Raw genomic sequence first — 21,438 nt, 5'->3', positions numbered from 1 at the left:
GAAAAGGAGGATTTTGACCATTTGCCAAGAATTTCTAGATGACCAGGGGCTGAGCCCACCAGGGGCTGCAATGAGCCAACGAGACCCTCAGGCATGCCGCTGCCACGTGGGTGCACATCCTGCACAGAAGATGTGATGCATCGTGGGCACACAGCAAGTCCCAGGTTTTAGGAAGCATAGCCCATCTTGTGCATGAGACAAAGTCCCTGTCCATGGGCAGAATCACATGGCGCTCTTACACCTTCCCAGGATTCCTGTATCTCCAACCAGGAAATTAGATCGGAGTGTGACGAGTGCCCACACCACACAGTGCAGCCATGGTTTTATGACTATCCTCTTTCCACTTAGGTCTGGATGTCTCCATCACTGGTCTGGGTTCTAAGTCTAAGGTCAGTGTCCAAAAATGCCACCTTTAGTTACATGTGCTGCACAGACATGTTGCTGTTCCTGCGAGATGGCAGCATGGTGCTTCATAATTACATGTCAGTCAATGAATTAAAATAAAGTTGTGCCCCCATCTGAAAAGCAGTACCTTCATCTCTTCATCTTTTTTAAGGCTGGCTCTGAGAAGACCATTGTAAAATTCTGGTCATGGCTACACATGAACTACTCTCACTGATGATCTGTGAGTTATCTCAATTTAACATCAGATATCCTAGCCTCAGGTTTGTCCGTCTCCCTTAGGTTTGACATCAGAAGAGCCATGTCTACAGATCAGAAGAGAAGGGTATAACTTCATTCTCTGTGGAAGGAAGGCAAGGGTTCTATCTGTGGCTTCCTGACAAGTGAAGATCATGATAGTCCCATTTTGAAAAAAAAAAAAAGAGCAAATAAAAGGCAGATTCAGTCTCTATAGGTGATGTTACAGACTTTTATCAATAACATTTTGTTTCTTTGAAACAGAGAGAGAATTTTGGCTTTTGACTCTAGTTTGGGATCTACCCATGGGGTTTTACAGAACTGATCCTGAGTAGTTTCAAAATCATTCCCAAATGCAGCAGGGTTCTTGGAGTCTGAGGACTTGGAGACTCATTTGTGTACTCAATTTACTTCTGCTTCACCCCAGATTCACAAACTGTCACACCCATGCTCAGAGCAGGAGGCCTTGTACAGTGGTTGCAAATACCTGTTGAATAGCGACATGGTCTCTCCAATCCCTTATGAAAATTCAAAACTATTTGCAACTGAAAGTGACCATTCCTATGGTGTTTCTAGCCACGTTTGATTAAACACAGAACCAGAGCCTTCATCCATGAATGACATCAGTGGCAGGAATTCTTAATCAACAACTTCACGTGATTCCTCTGCTTCTAGGCTATGGCAGGGTAAATCTAGTACAAACGGGGAACAGAAATGCTGCCTTGTAAGCCAAGCAGGGCTGGACCAGCCTCTTAGGAAACCATGCGTGTCAGTACAGTGCAAAGTGTTGCTGGAAAGGGAGATTTGGAGGTGAAACCACACAGGGCTCAGATAGCATTGCCCATTCGACTGCCTTGTAGGAAGACAAGCAGCTTGCAGCACACAGGTTTAAAAGAGCTTTTGATTCAGTCAAGCCCATACACCAACACGGTGCCCCGCAGCGTGTCATTGCAACACCCCCGTTGCAACGTGGGACATTCTTGTTGCAGAAGGGGAAGAATCTAATCGTGACGGCACATGTCGAAGAACGGCTCAGCCCCAAAGTGAATCCAACAGTGAAGATACTGCCTAGCAGTACCGTTTATTTTAGAAGAATTTAACACTGATTTGAGGCAGAATCAAAGAACCTGATCCTGGAGCTCCTAGCAGTGAGATTAGCTGCAGTGAGGCAGAGTGGAAGCCCACCGAGATGAATGGGAATTCAGTGGGCTTTGCATGAGCTCCCATATGGGCAAAAGGCTGCAGAAGTGAGACTCAAAGCAGACCGCTGGCCTTTGCCTGCATAGGAAAGTTAGCCAGGACCATTCTACTACTAATACAGTTGCAGTGACCCAACACACTACATGGACATCTTTGCTGGACTGCAGGTTTCCATGTGATGAATTAGGGGCCTGAATGCAGACACGCAGCAGGGGGAGGAAATGGCAGGAGGGACTGATGGCCCTGGCACACAGCATGGAGCCTGAGCTGCACCGAGAGGGGCTGTAGGCTCTCACCCACTCCCTCCGATCCCCTTGCAAATCCCCACTTCAGCTGAAGAGGTATAAATTACTGCATTAGTTTTACCAATAAGTTTTCACACATGTGCAAACCCCTACACAACACAAATTATTCTAATATTAGGATTTAGGTTTATAACCGTCTAGAAAGCTTAATTAGTTCATCAGTCACACCTCAAGATCCACGTTCATGGGTGCACAGCTGTCAAAAAGCTCCAAGAAGAAAAATCAAAGGGAAGGGGTAAAAAACAACCCTCCTTAGGTTAGACTTTGTATAGACAGGGGAACCACTGGCCACCACGGCAGCTGCTTGCCTAGAAACGCTCTCAGAGCTCTGCACGAATCCTGCATACCCTGCCCTGGAGCAAAGATATAACCCCTGGCAGCTCTTTTCCCTTCTACATGACATCGCTGTGGAGCCTGAGGCATTCCTTAGGAAACTTGTCATGACGGGGTGCTTGCAGGGAAGGCTCAGGGGAAACAACGGTTCCCAAAGTGGTGGCAGAGCAAGGAGGAGGGGAGGCGTAGGCTGGTGAGCATGAGCACGCGTGAAAGCAGCAGCGGAATATGGGTAGGAGAGCAGGAGTGGACCAGGCTGGGGGAGATGTGAGAGCTATGGGGAAGCACCACCACACCAGAAGAGGCTGGGGAGAGCCAGGGGTTGGGAGGCGAGAGCCTCCGGGTGGTGATGGAGAGGCAAGAGCGAGCCAACAAGGGGGAGCTGCGTGTTCCCAGGGGATTCCTCTCTCCTCGGCAAAAACTTAGGGAAATACGCAGATTAAACAAAGCAGCAAAGAGCTACAGTAACGTGGAAAAGGCAGGTAGAAAGAAGTAAATTTCACTGAAACAGTTTTCATACAGTTTTTCACAGGTTTGGTTTTTTTTTGGTTTTCTGTGTACAAAGAGAGTGAAAAAAACCAAAGCAGCCCCAGCCACTTTAAGCTCAGAGGGTGAGCCAGCAATTATGCAGCTCACCTGAGGTCCCTCTGGCCTTGGCAGCACTGCAAGTGTTTTATTTTCACATAGATAAACCATTCATGAACAATTTCTCCAATGCATTAAGCGTAAACAAGCTTTCCTTTTGCACAGGTAAGTATATCTTCCTACCCCTGTCATTTCCTCTCCTAAAACAAATATTTTTCTGTGTGGAACCACTGAAAGAAAACAAGTCTGAGGCTTCCCATTAATTACTGCGTGTCCCAGGACTTCTCCTGCAGTGTCTGGAGCCAGGGTCCCCTGACACACGTTTTATTTTGTGGAGTCTTTCCATTTTATGACTCTTGGAGCAACTGGTCGTGTTTATTGATCTTTCCACACAGCTGTTCTTTTCCTACAGGAGCACTGAGATGGATTTTGTGTGGCCTGATACGTGAGGCCCCGTGCGTCGCTGTTAGAGTTTGCTGATGCCAGTAACAGGAGTCGAGGAGGCAGCAGCTTTTTAAGACTCAGTTTGTGGGTGTAAAGGAAGCAGAAAATGCTACACACTGGCTTCACTTTCACTGTGAAAAAAATGTGCTTGTGTGATGAATTCCAAAATCCCATGAGCAAACTAGCCCAAACAGGACTAGCTGTGATACATGAGGATGGAGTGGGGGAATGGCGAGAGACCTGTGCTGGAAAAGGAGGGGTGAGACGTGGGCAGCTGCACAGGAGAAGGGCGGTGGAGCATCCGCGCAGGACAACTCCAGCTACACACGGGCAGCTCTCAGCACATCTCCTCGTGTCCCAGGCAGCACTGAATTCCCCTCAGCAACATCTACCATTCCTCACTCATCTTAACTAATTTACCAGATCAGACATGAACAGGAATGACCTCATGTAGGTACAAGACCTGACTCATGCAGTAACAAAAAGCACAAGCGCTCATGACCCCAGAATAACCCCAAACTGGAGATAGCATCGCTCGACTGTGGATTATGTTTCACAGTTTTCCGAGGGCCGGAGCCACAGGGGACTCCAGAGCTGAACACCCCAGTCACTTTGGCCAAGCTTCAGACTGGGAGGGCGAGCTGCCTGCCCCTGGAGCCGCCTCTCCGGCCAGGGTGCCTCGCAGGCCGCAGGGCCGCAGCCACCCCCGGGCCACAGCCGCGGCGCTCAGGCAGGCACGCTCGGAGGCTTGTGGGTGTAACAGGGCCAGGACGCTGGCAAGGGCTCGTAACTTAGGGAGGGAAGGGAGAAAGAGCAGGTAAGGAAACTTGTTAGAGAAAATACGTCTTACCTCGCTGCGGACTCCTCAGAAAGCGCAGCAGATGCTTGCACGTACAAATCTTTCCCAAAACCCAGGTAAGGATCTCAGCTCAGCGCAAAGAAAAGCAGGGGTGCTCTAGCTTCCCCCCGAAACGCCCCAGGCCGCCTCTGAGCAGCCCAGGTTACCCTCGGTGAGGAGCCCCAGCCCTCCACGGCTCCGCCGAGCGCTTGGGGGTCTCCGAAGGAGCCGCTGCGCCCCGGAGCCGTTCCTCTGCCTCCCCTGCGCTCAGGGGGAGGAACAGCTGGAAGAGTGTCAGCTCAACACGCTCCATCAGTTCTCCCTCAGCCTTCTGCAGACGTAGGCCCTTGAGAAAAATGCCTCAATCCCGTCGTTTGTTGACATAGTAACCACACAGAAGTTTTTGCCCCCCTCAGAAGCCATCCGCATAAAACAGTTTGTTATGAGAAAGATTTCTCCAGCCTGCAGCGGGCTGGTTTATGTGGTTTTATTTGTCTAAGGAAGAAATAAAGAGAGGGAGTGTTTATACACTAGAGACTTCACACCCAGACCAAGGGGTTGTTTCATTACAGCAGTTAATATTAAGGACTTCCACAACTCTTTGAAGGAAGTGTATTTCCAAGTGAAAGGAAAAAATCCATTATTCATATAAACAGCCCATTTCTAATGCGTAAGTGAAGAAAAGCTTTAGGAACTTTTACGGAGGTCCCAAAATGTTTTGTATATTTTCCTCTGACATTCACATATATTTATCAGATTCTACCAAAGATGCTTAAAACATCTTAAAAGTTCCCAGTAAAGTTTATAAAGCCACAACATACTGGGAGAAATAGCAGAGGGTCAGAAACAAGTAAAGCCTGTAGAAGGCTCTGCTCCCCCAGTCCTATGGAGATGAGCCCTATGGAGATGAGCTCTTTAGCCTCTGGCAGAGGAGGGATAAAAGAGAATTGTGCCGCAGGGATCACATGGGTTTTAAAGCATCCCCTCATCCGAACTGCAGCCGCCGTACACAGACCTGCATTCAGATTTCTAGCCCTTTTACTGGTAACTTCGGCTATGGGAGCAGGCTGGCAGCATGTGCAAAACCAGGCTGCCCTGCAGGGCTTTTTTGACCCCAGTCGCAAAAGGATGGGGGCGGGGGGATAAAGTAACAAAACCCGAACCTTGATACTTGGAGTTGAAAAGAGCTTTACAAGCAACATTTCAGTGTTTTAACTCAAATGCTGCCTTATAAAAACTGCCTTATTTACAGATCTCTTTAAAGGCATAATTCTCTATAATTTACTAAGGAAAACTTGTCTTTGAGCAGGGTTAAATACGTGTTTAAGATTGGAATGAGCAGAGCAGCATAAAGAGTGAGAGATCTAGCATTTTGGAAGCTATAACCTCTTTTCCTCCAACCTTGAGATTCATTACAAGTGACCATAACCTTCCCCCCAACATCCAGGCATCCTCATCTTCCTCACAACATACACCACCCCCCCAAAAAAAAAACCAAAAAAAAACAAAAAAAGAATCAGAGAAGTTCTTCATCCACATCTTTTTGCTGGAGTGCAGCTGAGACTCGTTAGTCATTTCCTGAGCTGTTATTTCAATGGGAAAATTCTCAGGAAAAGAAGAGAGAAAGAAAAGGTCTAAATGTGCATTCACAACTCATGATTTTGGAAGTCTTATCCCTTTGGGGAGGTTTCATTAAGCTTTTTAAAGGATCGATTCCGAAATATAGTTCCAGCATCATTACATATTTCTCAAACTATCATCAGCTAATATCCTGAGCCAATACCAAATATAAAGTGTTATTTTAAATATTGTAAATGTTTTAAGACTCTGGTAGGTATTATGAAGCTTATAAAGCTATGGCACAAAAGAGTGCTGCTGTGCAATTTACACTTACTGGATATATGAAGGCAAAATATTTTCAGTATACAAAATCTGCTTAAGTATTTAAAATATTTTAAAGCAACTCCAAAAGGGTGGACTGCTAGCCCCCTGCCCTGGCTCCCCAAACAATTCAGCTAAGCCCATGGAGGAAATGAAACGTGTTTGTAGCTCTGGTGGCACCGAGGTGGTGCGTGGGAGCTCCACTTCTGGCCAGGTCTTCTTGGGACTTGCTGTTGAGCTCAGCTTGACACTGCACCTGAGCAGCTGGTAGCTGTGAGCGACAGGCTCAAGATGAGCATCACCCTCAAATGAGCATCACCCTCATCTTCTCCTTGCGTCCCTTGCCACAGCCTGTGTTTGCCTTGCACCGTGCCTCTGCTGGGGCCACTGGGGCAGCCGTTTCAGCAAGCTGATCCACTCGAAAACCAACCCACCCAGAAGCCGTAATTTTCCATTTCATCAGCTCCTTAAGCTGACGTAACACAGTTGTGCAATGGCTGGATGCAGAGTCAGGGAGTGCAGGCAGATGGGTGAGCAGTGCAGTAGGACTGCAGCCCCCGCTTACACTAGATTATACATAATATTAATTTTCCTTCTAAGCCTTTTTATGCCTGCCTGTGTTCTCTCAGTCAAATGGGACAATACTCTTCCCTTATCCTACAGACTGTAAGCCACTGAAATGCTATTGCATTGCATCCGTGCAGGTGCCTGAGGAATGTCAGCTGGCTGAGCTCTGAAGGTCTGTTTCAGAAGGTGACTGAAGCACCTGTGGTCCTCTGCACATGGTATATAAAATCAGACATCCCAAACTCAAAAACTCAACTTCGAATAACATAGTATCATCTAGTAAAAAAATGATAAAATATACAAGAAGTAAACTAGATTTATTGCTGTACACTGTACCTATCAAAAAAATACTCTGCTGTTAGCAAGAATATAAGTACTAAAGTCTCTCTGCTGTTTGGAAATTGAGCCCAGTTTCCATTAAATAAGCTATTAACTGGGGGGAAAAAAACCCAACCAAACAAAAAAACCAAAAACAAAACAAACAAAAAAACCCCAAACCAAACAACAACAGTGGTATACATCCTGCAAGTTATTTTTAGCAGGACTCTAGAAGTACCTTTCCTGGTAAATATACACAATATAATTTGTGCTAAGATTGGTTAGCTGGTTTTTCTGAGTCTGTTTTTGACCAACTAGCGATGATATCCTGCTTGGACTGTTTCTTCAGAAGTTATATCGCAATTAGACTGTTTTATCATACATACATAGATAACCTAGAATTGTAGCAATTGGGCAACATCATCCACAGGACTTGATGAGATAACAGAAAGTTGCACAAGCACGCTGACTAGGACTGCTATTGAAGATGAACCACTATACTGATGAGATGGCAGAAAAGTCCTGTGTCCTTTTGTAACGGTGTTTTAGAAAGCAAAGGAGTGAAGGAGCACAAGCAATGGGCTCTGGCCCAGAGCTGCAGGCACAAAGCATTAGCAGCTGCTTAGTGCTATGTTTGCAAATGCTCCGGTTCCTGTAGAAACACCTAATCCTTCCTGAATTCTGGCCAGCATTTATGGCTAAGTGCAGACAGTAAAAGACTGTTCTCGATTACCTGCTTCTTATCTGTATGGTCCATTTTGTGTGACAATGGATTTTCAGCTAGATTTTTAAAGCTTAATTATTCAGGCCACGTATTCGGCATCTATTTACATTGCTATGTGCGCCAAGGACGTATTTGGTGGGGGCCGCGGGGGGGGGGGGGGGGAAGTTTGGGTACTGTCTTAGCCACAGGGAGCAAAACAAAGCAGGGAGAACATAGGAAACTACAGAGCCCTTAATGCAAATCGTGAACTCTCTATAGGCATCCTTGAACTATCCTATAGAATGTAATACCGAGTTACATCCAGCAATGGGCTTCTCCAGTATCATTTCAAAAGTGTCAGAAAGGATTAGCAGATTGTCAGAGCTGGGGCTGAGAACTCCTTTCCATTTCAGGGCTGACCTCCTCAGCACTCCGACTGCACATTGGGTTTTACAGAATCATTTCCTTCGGCTCCTGCTCAGTCCAGCCGGATGCAGCCCGAAGGGTCTTCTCCATAGAAGGCCACAAAATACTGAGGCAAACTTAAAAGGCAAAACCCAGAATAAAAGCACACAGCAAAGAAAACAAGAAGGTTTGTGGTCCGCTCTTACAAAAGCTAAAGATAAAATTCCTGTTCACTTTGAAGGGATGCCCCTTACACAAACCGGATCAATGAACTGAGCTCATTTGTGGCTGTTTCACTTGCTCAAGCTGTCTAAAATTTGTACAGTACCCCTGTTCAGTATGGTGTTCTGGAAAGTACCTTGGTATCACCTTATTGAACTTTATTGAATCTGGGCCCTACATACCACAGTGGTGGATCTATCAGCTGTAGCAAATAGATATGCCACACCTGTAGAGGCAGGTGCTGTATGTTCAAACTGGAGCACAAGTGCAATGTCTTTGCTCTTGACGATGAAGCTGTGCCACTCCAACAGCAGCTGCCGTTGAAAGGGTTGTCCTCTTCCCATCTCTTTATGCTGGAGCTGGCATTTGTCTGACTCCACCATCAGCTGTTTTATCTTACTCACTGAGCAGAAAAATCTTCATTTTCTTCCTGTTGGATTTTTTTACCCTGTATTAACTCCCTGACCTGCTCACCACAGAGACAAGCATTAGTGCTGCTCCAAGGGCACCCAAGTAGGAAAAGGAGAGAGGCTGCCTGGCACTTTTTGGCAGTAGTTATCTTTTAGCCCAGCTTAAATATACTGCCTGGCTGTACCCTTAGGCCACAGCCAGAGATGTTGTCCAGGCCACAGATGAACAGGGTTAAGAGGTTATTTCTTTATCCCTCCCACACTTCCCTGAAGATTACCGTCTCCTCAGATCTGCTGACAGGGTGGCACATTTTGTCCCCCTTCTCAGTCTTACAATGATCTGGAAAAAATCTCCTATGAAAATCACTGAGGCTAGCCCAGATCATTTTCAGAGAACTGTGCCAGGGAGCGATGAAATGAGCAATTGTATCCCTGCATCAGAGAGTGAGGTTTCACAAGGTGCCTGCATTAGTTAATGGGTTTTTACCACTGAAACAGGGCAATGAGTCTTCTCTCTCCCTTCTGGGCAGTGGTCTTCACCTCCACCTAACGCCAGCTCTGCTGCTGCTCTGACAGTTTGATGAGCCAATTCAGCTCGCTCAACTAACAGAAAATGGTTCTTTTGTTTTTCCTGTTTAATTTTCTGCAGCCTGTGAGATGAACCGGCTCACACAGCAGTGACAGAGCATTCACAACATGCAGTCATGAACCAGGACCACGCTTGGGTTGGGGCGCTTCCTGATGGGGAAGAAGTGCTCAGGGAACAATAACATCTTAACATGGGTCAGCTGCAGCTTCACATTAACAACAGCCGTTATTGCTATTTCCTAGCTGAGCCTGAGATCTGTCCCAGCACAGACTTTACAAGCCATGGTGAGTATAGATGGATGGTTTGCACAGCGCTGGAGACCTTTCATCTCCTCTCAAGGAAAAGCTCTTTCTTGACATAGACAGGAATAAGTCCCATGAAAGTGTTGATTTGTTTAAACCTACTGTGCAGCTCCTTTGCCCTTCAGGGCCCTGAGAGCTTTGAGCCACCAATGAGTCCGTTCAGACAATGCAATGCTTGTACTTGGACACACTGTCAGAGGACTGCAGTAGGAGAAAAATTAGGAAAAAAGAGCAGAAGATTAAATTCTCTCTGTCCATCAGACCTTTGTACATTCATTTTAATTCCTGCCTTCTGATTTACCAAGTTACCTTGTGATTCTTGACGGCTTTGCTTGCAAGCCTACACCAGCTCCCACCCCAGCCCTGGGACGCCGACGCCATCTTCCCCCTCCCCGGTGGCACTCGCCCGCTGATGAAATACACCTGCTCAGAGGAGGAAGGAAACCCGGGGAGTGTCAAATATCAGTCTAAAGTGCCAGCAGGCTGGTGCAGTCACCCCTGGCTTTGCTTCAGAAGCATTTTGGGAATGTCAGTTCTTTTTCTCTCGTATTTTTGTAGCAAATACTTGTAGGCTGGCATTCTGCCTCCTCCTTTGCTGGCTTTTGCACTGTACAGGTTGCTGTAGCTGGTCATACTTCAAAAAGGGCTGAACACTTGTGGGAGTGATTCCAAATTACTTTCTAAATGTCCTGGGTACACAGAGGAGTAATCTTTTGTGGTAGGCAGTTCACCTTCTAAAAAGAAAAATCCTTTCAAAGGTCTTCAAATACTAGTGTTCAAGTCTCTTGCTCAGCTGGCCCAGCAAGTTGAAAGACCAGTTTGCATGCTGCCTTGCCTGACAGTTTAGAATTTCCTCCTCTGGCCATGAATCTTCTGGGCAAAAAGTATTCAGAGAGGCAGGACTTGCAAGCTGGATGCTTTCCAAAGCTCAGCCTTCTTGTGATACAGCATCAGTCAATCAATCAATCAGAAGCGGAACATTGTTCTTTAAACATGTGATATATCTGCATGTACTCCAAGCTGTGACACCAATGCCACCAGTAGCCTCTGGAAGGAATTGTATCAGAATCTGGTAGGTTTACTCATGCTGGAGAGTCCCCCAAAAAGGCCTAACATGACTGCTGCTCTCCCTATTAACTTGTTTACCCGATTTAATTCTCTGCCATTTTAGTGAGTTGAATCAGCTTATTCCGTAATCAGAGCAGTGCCAGAGCTGGCAACAAGGTGAGCAGCAGGGATACGTGGTGAAGGAAAGTGGGAGGAAGAAAGGGTGAAGAAGCTGGATTTCATTCTTTTGGTGATACAAAATGCAGCCAAATAGAGGGCCAGAATGCGGGCAGGGCACAAAAGATCTAAAAGCTACAGATACAATGAAGGAAGCAAATCATGCTGTGTCTGTACGGGATGCTATAGTCTGAGACGCTCCCGTGAGTAGCTGCTTTCCTGTCCTGGGTATATATAGGTTCAAGCCAACATGGGAGCAAAGAGTTGACTGTTGCTTACTCTCATGTTCTAGGCAGTTTTGGCATGAACCCACAGGTCCCCAGCTCTCTCCAGTCATACTGCACTGACTATTCAAGCAATCACAGAGGGAAAGTGTGGTATGTGGCTGTGGGCAGCATATCTAATTTGTCCATTTAAGTCCCCATTGAATAAACCCTCTTCTCTACACAGCACGCCTTGCTCTTTGGCAAAGCACATGGACAAGTCTGGCTCCCCGGGCCCCTGGGAACACCAGTCAGGAGAGCAAACCCTCACAGAGCCTGCAGCTCTGGTGAACTCTATGGACCCCAGCTGGTGGCTGCTGTCACACTCCCCAGGGCTTTCCACATGGCCTGCCTTATTTGGGATTTCCCATTAGCTGGGCTGTCCCATACTGGAGGGCTGATTAGCTCATCTTCCAGCTACAGTGGTCCCATCCCAAAAGAATGACTGAGAAAAACGATCCCTGAGCACACAGAGTTGGACATTTCTCAGCTGCCGCGTGGGAATGGAGAGAAAGCCTTTGAACAGCCAGCTCAGAAGACCTAGTGGTATCAGCACTGAGGTCCTGACAAGATGACTTCATATTTTCCTGCCCCAAGGCTTTTTGAGCAATATGTATATAAAAGCTGAAGCTGAGCATATTTTAGAAGTCATCAGTCCTATACGTAATCCGTGCCTTATTAGATTTCCAGCAATGCAAAGGGACTAATAGTTAATTTGGAAGCTACCTGGAAGTAGCTTTTTCATTTTATGCTCACCAGTATTTTTCCACGTTGCTCCATGTAACTAAATTAAGTGTTCTGATAACAGTGCTAAGAGCAGTGGAAAAGCCAACATATTAAATAAACTTGGCCACTTCTCATATTTTACATGCCATCTCTTGCTCACAGCCTGTGGGTTTAAATGCCTGGCAGCTGGATCTGGGTACCGAGCGGAGAGCCCTCGGCACTGGAATTTGCTCTTCCTTGCTTCAGCTGAATCTGAGTTTGTCGACCTTTGCTCTTATCTCTTCGCCAAGGCAAGAAACACAGAGCTTTTTTGCATGGTACTTCATATGCTGATCTGCAACCCAGATGGTTGGAGGCCTATTGGGACCAAAGGAGAAGAGTGGCTTAGACCTACTCTGAGAAGTCTTTGAACCTCAGGGCTGCAGGAGAACTTCAGTACAGCAGCGATGTACTGCAGCCATCCACTCCATCCACAACACTGCCAGGATGCCGAGAAAATCAGGAGAGATTTTTTTTTTTCTGGTTTGCCAGGACCATATTATTCTGAACACATCTTGCTCACTGATGGTTATTTTGGAATTTACTGCACAGGCTCTGTCACATTTTCTTTTCCAGCCTCAGCTGTCAGTTGGGGCTGAGGAGCTGGCCTCCCAAGTTGTCTGCCCCTGGAGCCTGGCAAGGCAAGGCAACATTGGTGGCCAGGTAGCCCAGAGCAGGGCCACAACTCATCTGCTGGCACTTGAGGGCAGGAGCAGGTGTGGGGAACAAAGTGGTCTCTTGTTCAGGACAGAAACCTGTTTACTCTGACACTGGTGCCACACTGTGGGTGTTGTATTTACCATGCGTACCTGTACTGACATCCTGCTGTGTGAGTGCACTCAGCAAGCCCCAAATCAAATTAAATCGACTGTGTTATTTAGAAGACATTTACTCCTATGTGGAGGTACTTGATTACTTTGTTGATGAGAGCTGTGGAAATGTTAGTCTATTAAGGAAGGTGAAGCAGAACCACTTACAGATCATAAAAGTTTAGCAGTGGGGATGACCCCTGCAGAGTTTGGTAGCATCACCAGCATGAAGACAGCACTGCTGTCCTGTTGGCCCCCTGGAAACTCGCCCTTCGTAGCTCCGTAAGGTCAGCAAAGCCAGCGCATCCTCCCACTTGTGACCTGTGGAGCATATCCCACCAGGGTTTTCTCTTCTTCCCCTCTGTGAGCGGTTGACACTGCCTGCCTCTCTGCTTATCCCTGCTCACAAAAACGGCAGCTCAGCTCAGCCTTTGCAAAACTCACTGCAGATTTTTGCCTGAATCGTTCTCTGAGCTGCAGGGGCCCTTGTGACATTTTCCACCCTGTTTTGCTAAGTCGCAGTCATGGCTCCTAGAGTCGGTTACATCAGGCTACACGTTTAGTTGTCGGTGAGTCAAGTACAGTGGCTGTCGGATTATAATTAAGCTGGTGCTACAACCAACAGCCAAATGTCAGTTGACACAGGACTTCAGCCTCCTAAAAGCATCGTTTTCTCCATTTGTAGAAGGAAGGGGAGTTTTCTGAACAAAGAGCCCAGCATATGCTTTTTATAAAGTCACAGGAAACTACACAGAAAACAACAGTTTTGTAGGGAAGCATGTTACTGACAGAGGGAGAAAAAGCATCTTTGTTTTAAAAGAAATTTCTTTAAACCCCTAAACCTAGTGCCATTTAGTTTGGCTTTCTTGGCACACCCTGGGGTGTTTACCAGTGGGGATGAGAATTTACACTGCTCAGGCCCCTCGGAGAAGTGACCGCAATGTGGCTCAAACCACCCATAGTTTGGTTTCCCCAGAGACTTGTGTTTTGGTTTTAAGTAAACAAATAGCAATACAATTAGGAGGATGATGACTCAGGTAAAAGTACACAGATCTGTTATATATAGCGAACACTATATATGCTTAGGATTCCTCTGAGACTTTAAAAAGGCCAGTTAAAAGGACTGAATTATCACCCTTTGAGACTCCATAGGTTGCAAATTAAACAACAAGAATAAAGTTAATGTATTGATTTTAAAAATAGAAATGCCCCTGCTTCTTTTTAAATAGGCCAAATGGCACATTTCAAAATAAAATTTTACTACTTTGGACATAAATAGCCTGAATTTCTTGCTGATATTTGCCAAATTCAGAAAACATGACACTTGGTTCTACCTAGAAAAGGAAAGGGTGCAGGATTCACCAGCTAACCTCTTCCCGTTTGTACAAAACCCAAACCTCTGAGCTGGACTGGACCTCTAGGCCTTTCCATGGGATGAAGGATTCCTGACGATGCCTCCCTTTCGAACCTGTGCAAAGCATTTCTTGGGCACAGAGTAACCAGTTCTTGAAATGTGCATCTTCCCCACTTAGCCTTACTGCCAGGGCAGTGTACTTGGTCAAAACAGGGGACGTACAGCAACTCAAAGGAAGGGCAGCCATGGAGCTATTTCCTTTTGCAAATAATGTAGTATAAGACTCTTCCCCACTTTTTTACATCAGTGTGTAGATATATGTTTCAGTTCTGGTTATGTACACCAACAAATACAGTCATCCAAGTGACAGCAACACAATGACATACATTGGAATACACTTTTGCTTGCACAGCTCTCTGGAAACTGGACTTCAGCAGCAGTTCCCTAGGAAAAAACAGGAAAAGCACAGTGAAACCTTGGTCTTTCTACCTACCCTAACCTTCTCCATGCTTTCCTTAGTGTATTCCCTCTGTAGTGCTGCAAGCAGACAGAGGGACACTTGCAACGAGCAGAAGTCACAGCTTCTTCCCCACCCCCATCAGTGCTGCAGGCAGCATTTGCACACTGAGCAAGGGAGCGGTTGGGTCCAGAGGACAGCTGTGTTTGCTCTCTTTCCCTTCCTTACATGTGCATGCATATAGTCACCTTTAGGCAAAAAGTATCCTCAAAATCTTCATGAACACACACTGAACTAAGCTGAAGAGAAAGAAAACAATATGAAAGACAAACAAGGCTTGCCACAGGCAGACACGTATGCCAATGCTGCCCTCAGCCACAGGGAGACATCAACTCCCAAACACAGGTTTCCTTCCCCAAACTCTTGGAAAGGGCCTCTGGACAAATGAGGGCAAGCCTGGGTCAGTGAAAGGAGGATATAGGTCTTTTAATGTGCAATGAGGCAGAACCTAAAGATCTACTGAAGACAAAAGAAAAGCAGGCAGGTCAATCAGGAGTGTCAGATGCAGCTGGATACTACGATGGGAACAAGGCACATTCAGGATCCAGACATAACAGGGACTCCATTAGTTGAATCCCAGTTTTCCTTTGCAATCCAGCAAAATCCCAAACCAAAGGGCACTGAGCCACTCCCAGCACAGGGCCAGGAGAAAACACCTCACTTGTCTTTGAGTCTGTGGTTTCTAGTTTGTGCTATGGTCCTGGAGACAGAAGAGCTATTCAAGACTGCCTTAGCCATGAGGGGAGGCTTTGGGATTCCCCATGAACTCTCAGCTCCCACCCATTCCTGCCTGGGTGTCACTCGTGCCCCCAGTGTGGGGCTCTGGGAGGGGAGTCAGAAGGGGCAGGGGCAAGTGGGTGGGGATTAACATCTCTTTGGCATTTCTAGTAAATCCAGGCCTGCTTAATTATGCTTACAAGGATTAAAGATGCAAAACCTGCATCTAGATGGTGATGTGCTGAAAGGCCATGGCTTACTCAAAGAGGGCTTTGAGCTGGAAATGACCTGGGAGGTCAGAATCAAAATCCACAGTCACCTTGCTACCTTCTCCACAGTCTGGAGCTAGGCAGAAACTAGTTTCAGCATTAGTAAAATAAGTGTAGATAGTTACTTACTGCCTCATTGGCAATTTCCATATTATTTTCTATTGCAAAAGACATGAATGGAGCTGAAGCAAATATGCCACTAGAGCATCTTCTCTCTTCATATAGTTATGTTACTTCGTTGGGCAAAATTGTCATGCTTTCAAAAATCTCAGAGAGACATGTAATAAGCCAAGACAGGCAGAAGATGCAACATGGCTGCTGAGGAAGGTAAGTGATGCTGATGTTACATTCATGGGAAAGCCTTTCATCACTAACACAGATTAATTGGACAGGCACAAGCAATGTCAGGGAAACCATCAGGTTGATCTCATGCCCCTAGAGTCTGCACTCCTCATTGACCTGTATTGCCAGAATGGCCATCTCTAAGAATCAAGAAATGGAAATTAGAGGGTAGGATAAACGGGAAACAGACTCCTACTGACCACTTGAGAAATGGGATGCATGGTATTTTTCCCTCAAAATTCATCTGTCTGCCCTGAGGTAGTCAGGCGATCAGAAATTTCCGAAGCATCTATGACTGGGTCCTTCTGACCAGGTAGCATAGTCAGTACTGCCCCCAAATGAGTATTCATACTAATGGAAATGCTTCTTTGGCATCACATTTTAAATCCAAACACTGCATGTTTTAAATGAAAATGGTGGGTGACAACAGCCCTTTCATCTTCACTTCACAGCATCTTTTAATCCTCACTAACAAAAAAACTTGCTTAACATTTTGTCATATTTCTGAAAGACTCAATGGAGACAGGAGTCTGAATTCATTAAAATGCTGGGCACAAAGCCAACTCTTCACAAATAATAAGCAACAGCAATAAATAATGAATGAATTTAGCACTTGTGAGAAGTATCAGACTTAACTGTGCCAGAGAGTCAAATTCTCTATTTCTCTCATCTAGAAAGCAAAGATAACACCAGTAGTGGCAGCTCACGTACACCCCTGCTGCCCAGGAGTGGCAGCCAGGCTTGGAAAGGCCACCTCTAAGCTCAGGGACACGGAGATGACATGCTGATACAGTCACTGGCCTGTCACTCTGATGAGTGGACATCTTTCTGCAGTGACCAATGACACTTCCACCTCACCTGCTGAAGTGCAATCATTCATTGCATACTTGCAGGCCTACATCCCAGGGACGTGACGCTCATCATGTATCATCTCAAGCAAATGCCCCAAGAAACCCATGCAAAATCCAGCAGCAACTGGAAAAAATTAAAAGGAAGGACTGAAAGGCATTCACTTGTCTTTTCCTTCGCCCTGGAGCCAGGCAAAAGTAAGAAAAAGGTTGTCACTCAGAGTGCTGGCTTTATCCGAAGCAGTGGCTTGAGCCAGCCAGTCCTGTAATGCTGCATTGTTTTAATTATCCAGCTCTTTGTGGATTGTTTTAGATTATATGGTCTTATTACTCCCACTGATGTAGGAAATCCTGAGGAAAGGGCACATGGACTCTCTGTAATACAGTCTGTCTGGTTTTCAGCCCCTGGAGCTGCAAATTTTGGGGAACATCTGAAAAGTCTCAGGCAGAGCAAGCTGCGCTCTGGCCCTAGAAGTGAACTGGGAGCTGCTGGAGGGGACTGAGAGCCCCAGCGGAGCAGACCAGCGTCCCATCAAACCAGGCAGAAAGCAATCACGTGAGGAACAGCCCTTCCAGGGCCTGGGTAGATACAAGCCATGCATCTCCTCTTCTCAGTAGTCAAGAACCAAAAATACTTGCATTCCTCACATCTACTGGCAAGCCATGTTCTGGCATAATATTGACACCTAATAATGTACCACGGCTATTTGTGACCCTCCATAACCTCTTTGGCTCACAGTAACCGCTTCAGTCTGGAACTGCTGTGACTGTGAGAGGGTAAGGTATATGAGAAAACACAAATGTAGCTTCTTCCTCTTAAAACACTTTGTGTTACATCCCACATTTCCAGAGGGAAAGTGGCTACAAAGAAACACAACATCAAAGTCCTACAGGGATTGTAGAAAGCTAACTACATATGTAGAGCTTGCTTTCTTACTCTGAATTGAAGATAACTTAAGTAATCAATTAAAGATATTTTGGTTAGACATAATAAGCCAGCTATTAAAAGTAATAAAGATGATCTTGCCTCTGCTCAGGGTGGATGATATTCTAAATGTCTAATTTCAAGTTCAGTGAAGTTACCTGATTATACACAGAGCAGCAGTAGACTTCTGGGCAAATCATTACAACCGCCTGCAAGGTACAGCATGGAACAAGAACAAACTGTTTTTTCAGACATCTGCAGGTTGGGGAGCTTTTCGTCTGGTCTTGATTACAGAGGAACAGATTCCGCACTTGCATGCATCGGGTAATCAACAATAAAAACTGCTTCACACCCCTGTGCTCTAGCCCTGCTCAGAACAGGCTGGGAGGGAGAAGAGATTAGCATCCTGCAAACATCTTCCCTTTAGGAACCATGCATAAATAGCAATGCGGTTGGAAGTTCATTCCAGGAGATGGTCTATTCCACATGCAGCAGTATTTCAAATGCAGACAGCTCTGCAGTTCAGATCTTCTGAACTCTCTGAGATGGCAGTGTGACATGGACAATGTAATTACTATAATTACAAAAGACAAAATGGCAAATAAATCTTCTAAAACTTGTATCTTACTGTTGCTCAGCCTTACCAATGTTATTTATCTTTTTCTGTTTCTCAAGTGAGTGGAAAAAAAATTATGGCCTAAGAGAGCCAGAATACCTCAGTGTTAGGTCCCTGCTAAAGCTGTGAAGGTGGGAGCACGGGAGGCTAGGCACACGGGAGGCTGGTCACACAGAAGCACGGAGCCTGAAGATTGTGTCTCTGAGCTGCAGTCCGTTAACCATGGCACCCTACTCAGGAGCAGATCCCAAAGCGTGGCAGAGCTCGGCTCCTCTCTGCCTTTTAGGCAAGATGCAGCAGGTTGCTGGACCACAGATGATCTGCATCTGGCATGCAGGACCACAGGACAGGAGAGGCTGCGGTGGAGCTACAAAGGCATAGATGCAGCAGAGTAGGAAACCAGAGACAATTACGTGAGCCCCACACTTAGCACATTAGATTCAGCAAATCCTCTGCGGTGGTTTATAGTCCTGTAATTCCACAATAAAAAGCACAATAGAAAAAATGCAAACTGACTGATGAAGAACATACCAAGAGACCAGGACTGCAGCTCCGAAAGGTGCACACATGAGGAGGAGGGGGATAATACAGATGTGGAAGAGAAACCCGCCTCCCTGTACACCAATGCAAAGAGCAAGTACAGTCTGGCCATCGGTGAAAAACACAAACCATGGCACAAAAGGCGAGGAGAAAGTGTTAAATGTCCTGCTGTGAGGGTCTCTGATGGACTGCTGATTTTGGTGCTAAACACTGACCCTTGAGGGCCTTAGGTGAATCTTTCATTCTGAAATTAGCTGACATTTATTGAGTCATCTTGTGGTTATGTAAAGCAGACTTCAAAGCTTACAGTGAACTGTCAAAGGCTTGGAGAAAAAACATGAAATCCAGCGTTGTCAAATCCACTCTTCTAAAAAAAAACCACACTAAGTGCACATTTGGCCATAGGAAAAGTTGAATTTGTTCTTTTAAGACAATATGTACAGTCAGTGTATTCCGTTTGAATTCTCCAGGCTAACTTTATGCACTTACAATCTTTTTTGAGACCTAGATCCCCTAGGGATTAGACAGTGCAGAATGGGCAGCCCAGATCTCTCTTTGGGACTCCAGGAATCTAAATTACATGAACCCTGTATGATATATAGCTGTGCTAGGTTTACCCCTGGGATATTTGAAGAGCTCAGAGGGCCAAGGAGCTTTAAAGCAACCATGATGCTCTCCTGATCCAGGGCTAACCAGGGGCTATTTCAGCCCTGGTGAACCTCAGTTCTCTATCACCTGCAATGATGGAAGACTGGGCAGTGATGCTCCATTACACCTGTGGCACAGCCATTTACTCCCCTACTCCTTGCCTACCAACTACGTTTATTCAGGATCCACCATCAGCTTCTTTCCTTGTGTCTTTAGAACAGTTTTCTGTTTTATTGAGGCACTGTGAGTCTGATGTATCAGGGGTTAAGTACTGAGCTCTGTATTTCAGGTGTTTCTTTCACAGGGATTCATTTAAAATACAGTGCACTGATATATGTTTTTAAATTCCCTCCTTGGATAAGATTTAAATGTTACTTTGGAAATGGTGTGTACCTCCAGGCAGCTCAAAGTAATTACTATTTTATCTTGAAGCAAAACATCCTATCACCTTAAGTCATATGTGCATTGAACAAGGAGTCATTTAATGATACCTCAGCACTGGGTGAACTAGATATCCCTGTCTGAAGTCTGCCCGGCTGGAGATACAAAAGATGTAAGGGGAGAAATCCCACATGCTGCCAGCACTACAGCACCTAAATGTGGGGAGCAACATCTAAACCTAAAGAGACGTCTCCCTGTCCTTTTCACACAGAAAGCAGGCTATTATCAAAACACAGTGGAAGGAGAAAACCTGATACCAGGTATCTGATGGAGTCACAGGTGTGATAATGTAGCAGCTGGCAGAGGCAGCTATAGGACCAGCCAAGGCAACAGGGAAAAGGAATGGACCCAGCCAAAGATACCACCACATGGCCAAGAACTCTGCAGGGAGAGGGGCCCACTGCGGGGCACTGGGAGCTGGGGCAATGCCCTCCAGCCAAGCTCACAGCCTGCTGGGAAGCTTTGCCTTCAAAGCTCAAGGCAGGACGGACAGCCTGCAAAGATCCCAAAGCAGAAATCTTCAGACATCCAGAGCTCCATACATCTTTCATTGACCAGCTAGTCCCTTTCTGCCGCTCCGCTCTCATCCCACCATTGCAGCCTCCTTCTCTTTACACCTCCTAGAGCTTCTCTCTCCTCTGTACTGGCCCCCTCCATGTTATTCCTTTTTTCACTTACCTTTCTAGCTGTTTCATCCCCCCTAAGTAAGGCAACATGGATGTTTTTTGCTGCAAACTTATTGTGAGCTCTACCCTTTAGTACTGTCTCTCTTTCTCATGGTGTGAGCTTCATTTCAGATGTCAATATCTGAGGTCCCCTGTCACTAGAGAGAAAAAGACATTTCTAGGAGGAAATTTATTTTTATGATGTCTAGCAGACATCTCTCTGCCTTTGGCCAGATAAGTCCTATCTGTAACGTCTATTCCTTTTCTAAACCCATGAGGCTGAGCAGGGCTGTCTGCCATTATCAGTTCGTACAGTGCCTAGCACAACAACAATACTTCAAGTTTACTGTTTCATCAGTCTCACAATAAACATGATTAATAACATGTTTCTATTACACAGCAGTGTGTAAAACATTAACTAGACCTCCTTTTTTTTCCAAAGCATTTTTGCAAACACCTTAACCAACTAATCCATATGGTGGTTAGCTACCTTTCTCCCTTTCTCCCCACTGCACAGAGATGAAGTGATGAAAGGATTCATGGGGCCACAGAGAGAGAGCAAAAGGAAGGAGCCTGACTGTACATCTTAACGACCCTACAGCTTACAAGTCTCTGCTCCCAGTACCACTAATACATTTTACACAATCATTTTTCCATGCAAAATGCATAATCTGTTCCTGCTGCAATAAACAGAATGGAAAAGAGTCACAGAGCCAGGCTCCCCACTGTTTCTTCCCTTTCTCTGGGTTTCTGA

At 45.8% G+C, this 21,438-nt stretch overlaps 1 protein-coding gene across 3 annotated transcripts in view; it reads right to left on the bottom strand.

Moving 5' to 3' along the window:
- Nucleotides 1-21,438, bottom strand: part of SPATA13 (spermatogenesis associated 13) — a 165,800-nt gene that overhangs the window by 80,851 nt on the left and 63,511 nt on the right. Inside the window, exon 1 of one of the 3 annotated variants that reach the window (XM_087759452.1) lies at nucleotides 4,357-4,642. The exons of the other annotated variants lie outside the window; for them this stretch is intronic. The gene's annotated coding sequence lies outside the window, so the exon portion shown is untranslated. Of the gene's footprint in view, nucleotides 1-4,356; nucleotides 4,643-21,438 lie in introns of those variants that run through there. 3 annotated transcript variants of the gene reach the window in all.

Source organism: Nipponia nippon, unplaced genomic scaffold, assembly GCF_047370975.1.
Source record: "Nipponia nippon isolate SJK-2023a ecotype South Korea unplaced genomic scaffold, ASM4737097v1 scaffold_2, whole genome shotgun sequence".
NCBI lineage: Eukaryota > Metazoa > Chordata > Aves > Pelecaniformes > Threskiornithidae > Nipponia > Nipponia nippon.
Note: the sequence above shows the minus strand (reverse complement) of the source record. Positions and strands in the feature narration are given on the sequence as shown.